The following is a 5,848-nucleotide window of genomic DNA, read 5'->3' on the forward strand; positions in this document are numbered from 1 at the left end:
AAGTAGTAGTAAAGCTAAATCAAATATTTTATTCATCAGGCCATTGAATGCAGCAGGACAGGAAGTCAAGAGCTTGTGCTTCTTACTGTGGAAGAAATATACGAGCCCAGGCAAAAGCCATGTACCGTAAAGCAATCGCAAGAAAGAGCCGCTCGACATTTTGAAAGGTGCTTTCTTGTGTGTGTGTGTGTGTGTGTGTGTGTTGTGTCTGGTAAGCGGGACTGATTGAAGCAAGCTGTGTATATATTTTCGCCACCCTTTTCTAAGATGTGATTCATGCTGTCTGGAAACGATGACCAACGCTGTGCTACAGACCTTCGTACCTAGAATCCCAATCCCTCCATTAGCACATCCATGTGCCTGTGTGTGTGTGTGTGCATACTAAAAAGGGCAGATATGGTGGGTGACAGGACCTGTCTGTTTGGGAGGTACACCTGCCTTAGTGTGAGAGAGAGATCAAAGTTTCCTCCATTGCTCCTCATAAATCCCATTCGCACGTGTCATCTTCTCCTCTCATGCAGCAGATTTCAACATACAATGAAGCCTTCATGAGCTCCATTGGAATATATTACCAGTGTAACAAATTGAAGACAGAACTCTGATTTAGTAATTCTCTTAACTTTTTCTTAATGTAATTTTGCTAAGGTCATTTTGAAAAGGGTTACAATGTAGGTTTTTCTTTTTTACTAAACTTACTTTCTCTGTTAACTTTATAGTCTTATTTGAAAGAAGACACATGGCAGTTTGTTGTCATATAGAGAGAATTAATTACAATCTTAAAGAAAAACAGTTATAAAGACTTACATGTGTTGTAAAGTCTTTTAAAAAATAATTTTCATTAAGTATTTTAATGACAAAAAAGTGAAATTGGCCTTGTTGAAATCTAGAACTGCAATACATCTAAAGCCACAAGTCTGACCATGTTCTATATAATCTGATAATATTTTTAAAACCATGCATGTGATTTTATTTAAAAGAGACACTAAATGCTAACTGAAACCAACCCATTCATGTTCTGTGTCCCACTAATATATACCCTTTTCCATTTTTTATTTTGTTGAAAAGTCATAATTTTGGTTGTGTCTGTAAAAATGATCAAGAATCTTGTAAGCAAAACCTTTAATAGCATACTTCTAATGTTAGGATCGTTCAGGAAGATTTGCAGAGCAGTAGGTGCTACATACAACAAATCTAAAGAACTTAACCACATTATACTCTCATGTTCTGATGTCCAAATGTATGGGCCCTATTTTAACGATCTAAGCACATGGTCTAATGCGCACGGCGCAGGTGCACTCAGGACGTGTCCACTTTTGCTAGTTTAAAGGGGTCATATGACGTTGCTAAAAAAGAACATTATTTTGTGTATTTGGTGTAATGAAATGTGTTTATGCAGTTTAAGGTTAAAAACACATTATTTTCCACATACTGTACATTATTGTTTCTCCTCTATGCCCCTCCTTTCTGAAACGCATAGATTTTTACAAAGCTCATCGGTCTGAAAAGCGAGGTGTGCTCTGATTGGCCAGCTATCCAGTGCGTTGTGATTGGCCGAATACCTCAAGCGTGTGACGGAAATGTTAGTCCCCTTACCATACTGTGATGCTGTGTCCCGGCGCGATGAGACAAAAACATTAAAACCCATTATAAACGAGGCATTTGTTGCATTCAGAGGGGACATAATTATGGATTATAATGACTTATACGGTCTTTCTACGCGTTGCATTGCATCGCACCGCATAAACATAAAACCATGTCTGCATTTGTGATCGGAGAAACGACAAACAAGCGCTACTCTACACTGTTCAAAACTCTCGTTTGAATCATTAGTGGCAAATTCTTTAAATATGAAAACTTACTTACAGTCTGTGAGTCAGACCAGCCAGCATTGTAGGCTACTCTCCCAGGATCAGGAAACAGTCCTCCATAATATGCGCTGCACACATCTGAATACTTGGGTTGAACTGTTCTGGAACAGTGTTGTAAATACAACTTAACAACTGATTTCTAGCTGTATCCCCTATTGGAAGGCCAAACAAAGTATTTTCGCAACGAATGTCTTCACGACATGGCGGCAGCAGCAACAATAAAGTTACGCCTTCTTTCTTTGCGTGAACATTTGAACATTGGGCATGTTTAAACGAGGCATTTTAGGAGGGTGTGGACGAGTCTTAACTTTTATAAAGAATATCTCTTTGGGTGTGAGACTTTAGTCTTTGCAACTTTAGGGATTTTATCTATTCACAAACAGCTTGCAACACTACAAAGAGAAAGGAAAACTTGAAATCGCATCATATGACCTTTTTAACTACGGGAAAATGGTCTGCGCGCCTGGGAGCATGGTCTAAACAGGTTGTCCCTATTCTCTTAATGAGTAATGGGTGTTTTTTGGGCGTAACGTGCAATTAACCAATCAGAGTCTCATCTCCCATCCCCTTTAAAAGCCAGTTGCGCTCGCGTCATGGGGGGGTTTGCTATTTACATGGCGGAATGTAATTATTCATTTAAAAAAAATTTGTTTGCTGCTGCGTGTCCCTGTGTGTATAATAAGCAAAGTGTATGCATGTTGTGCACCCACCTATAGGCGCATATTACTAGCGCAATCTTTAAATAACAAAGAAAAATATTGCGCCAGACTTTAGACAAGGTTTCAGTTGGTCTATGTGCAGTCTATTTTCAGTTCCTCAAAATAACAATGCGCCTGTCACACTTCTCGGGAGGCAAGGAGCGAGGAACGAGGAAACACGGAGATAACTTCAATTCACAGTCTTTAATGATCACACATAGGAGCGTAGGAGACACTGGAACACAAGGAATGATGTTTGAGGACCGACAAACACTAACTGAAGGGACTGGGGCTTTTAAACACTGGGTGATTAGGAAAACACAGGTGCAAGGAATGATTAATTAAAGGGAACAGGGCACACCTGGGGAGGTAAAACACAACACAAAGAGTCCAGGGGTGTGACATTACTCCCCCCTCCCAGAAGGTGCGTCCTCACACTGTAGAAACAACATGGGGAGGGGAGTGGGTGGGAACTAGGGAGGAGGCTCAGGAGGACAGAAGGATGCCCGGGAGGGGGCGGGCAGACAGATTCCAGGGAGGAGACGCCAGAGGGAGGAGCCAGGGAGGAGACAGGAGGGACCCGGAGCAGGAAGAGCACAGCAGGACCCAGGCCACAGCCATAACAGCGGCCCACGGTGAAGCCGACGGAGGGAGGAGCCATGGAGGAGGAATGGAGGAGGAATGGTCACTGACTCCAGGGGGCCGACCAATGGCGGCGGAGCAGGTGGTGGAGGGGCCCGAGGCGGAGACGGAGAACCAATGAGCCAGGGGAGATGCCGAGGATCCGGGGGGCCAGGGTGGAGCCAAAGGCTCTGGTGACCAAGGCGGAGGCGGAGATCCGCGGTGGAGCAGGAGCGACTGAGGACCAAGGTGGAGCTGGCGGGAGGAAGGAGCCCAACGGAGTCGGTGGGACAGAGCGACGAGGTGCAGTCAGAGGAGTGGAGTCCAGAGGTGATGGCGGGTCGATGCCTGACCAAGGCGGAGCCGGAGGGACGAGGGAGCCAGGTGGAGCTGATGGATCGATGGGTGACGGTGGAGGCGAGGGAGCTAGGAGCCGAGGTAGAGACACTGGGACTACGGGCCGAGGCGGAATCCGGGCTTCGGAGGCTGGAGGCGGAGGTGAGGGAGACTCCAACCACAGTGACGCTGGAGGATGGCAGTCCCGCGGGGCTCGCACCGCAATGATGGTGGGCTGAGGGCGAGCAGAGGGGCTGCCAGCTGACAACGGTGGAGGAGGCTGGAGAGGTTGGGAGGGTGGGCATTTTTGAGGAGCGGGCACTGGAGAGAGCTCCTGGGCTGGAGCCCTTCCTGGGCGGAACTGGGGATCAGGAACCCTTCCTGGGCTTAACGAGAAATCAGGAGCCCTTCCTGGGCTGAATTGGGGATAAGGAGCCCTTCCTTGCTCCCTCGTGGTGGGCACTGTCGCCGGATCTCGCACCTGGTCTGACGGATTGGGCTCAACCGCCGAGGCGATCCTCTGCTCAGTCACTTGGCTTCGCTCTGGCTCGCGGATCGCAGCAGGAAATGGCTCTCCATCATCGGTGGGCTCAGGCAATTACAACTAACATGGCCGCAAAAGCACAATAAAAGTATCATAAAAGAAGTCAATAGGACTTTTGTGCTATATTTTAAGTTATATTTCATTGTTTTGTCTGAGGAACAGACTGAAATTTAAGTTCACTCATAATCTTCAATTCAACAAGACATGAAACCTGTCCATGCTGAACCAAATCATCACATTTGAATTTATGGGTTGAATTTATGGACAGGATCATTCCAACTCAAGAACAAATCAATCATTCAGTTTTGTGAACTGAATCAACAGATTACGACTCAAAATAATTCAACACAGACATCATACTTTATAACATTTTTTTCTCTCATGAACCACTTTTATGATACTTTCTTTTAAGAGATTTCTACTTCTATCATTCACTGTCATTATATTGAAAATTAGAAAAAAAAGTCATACATCAGATTTGGAAACGACATGAAGGGGTATATATACAGTATAATAAGAACAATTACTAACCTATTTTCTTAATTCATATCACAGACAGCAACGCTTGTGTGGCAGGAGTGAATTAATAAAAAAATGAGAAGTCCTTCAAGCAGTAGTACTGTGGATCACATACAGTTCTGGGCCAGGTGCCACACCCCCCTGCCCCGCCCCATCAGAGCATGACCTCATTCCACCAGCAGGCTGCCACCCTCTTATCGGGTCAGCGAAAGCCCGACGACACGTTTTCACCTCATTCTGCTTCAGTAAATTGAATTTTAAAATACAATCTTCCCTCTGTTCGATATTGATGTGGTGTGATTTTTTCCCTCCCCCTACTGGAGGAAGGGTTGAGTGTATTTCACATGGGATGGGAGGCTAGAAGAGAGGAGTGGAAGGGGGGAGGGTTTATGACACTGTGCATCTTACCTTTACGCACATGCACAACACATGGTATATGTCCTCACAGCGGATTCTACTTAACCTTTACTGTTCCTGCGGTCAGGCTTTAAATTCACCTTTAAAAGAGTACAATGGCATCTCCGACAGGGCTCATGGGATTTCTGTCTACAGGGCTGGCCTGCGTTTATTTCATCCAGTGCAGGATGTCACCTCCTGAAGGCGTTTTTTCCTGCAGAAATGCTGCTGGCCAGAGTTATTTGCGGCTGTGTGATTGACTCATGAATCTGTTAGATGGGAACAGGCCGAACAGGCTGTTCCACCTTGCACTCCATCAATCAGAGACAGTGCAGGATCCCAAAGCCGTGTGCGTTCTGTGGGCTTTCAGTCAAACTCATACATTCGTATGGCGGAAATTCCCAACCACACGAAGGGTTGGAAAAACTGCTTCCATTTCTAAAAAGCAAACACAGAATGAATGATTTTCTGTTAACGGTTCCTGAACATCTACTGATGTGAAGAGATCATCGCACTAAATTCCCTGAATTTTTCCTGCCCTGCAGTGCTACTGTATCTACAGCACCATGAGGATGTTTTAGCTAGCAATCCACAGATACACTGATAACTGTGAATATTAAAATATATATATAAAATATATATAAGTACAGAAATTAAAAAAAATAAATCACAAAAAACTACAATCATTGATTTAACAGTAAATACTACAAGTGAAATTAGGCATTAAAATGTAGAGTAGAATTTATATCCATTTTGAGATTGACTAAATATTATATATACTATATACATATATTATATATATATATATATATATATATATATATATATATATATATATATATACACACACACACACATATATATAT

The sequence above is a fragment of the Sinocyclocheilus grahami genome, unplaced genomic scaffold (genome assembly GCF_001515645.1).
Source record: "Sinocyclocheilus grahami isolate Dianchi unplaced genomic scaffold, SAMN03320097.WGS_v1.1 scaffold371.1, whole genome shotgun sequence".
Taxonomy (NCBI): Eukaryota; Metazoa; Chordata; class Actinopteri; order Cypriniformes; family Cyprinidae; genus Sinocyclocheilus; species Sinocyclocheilus grahami.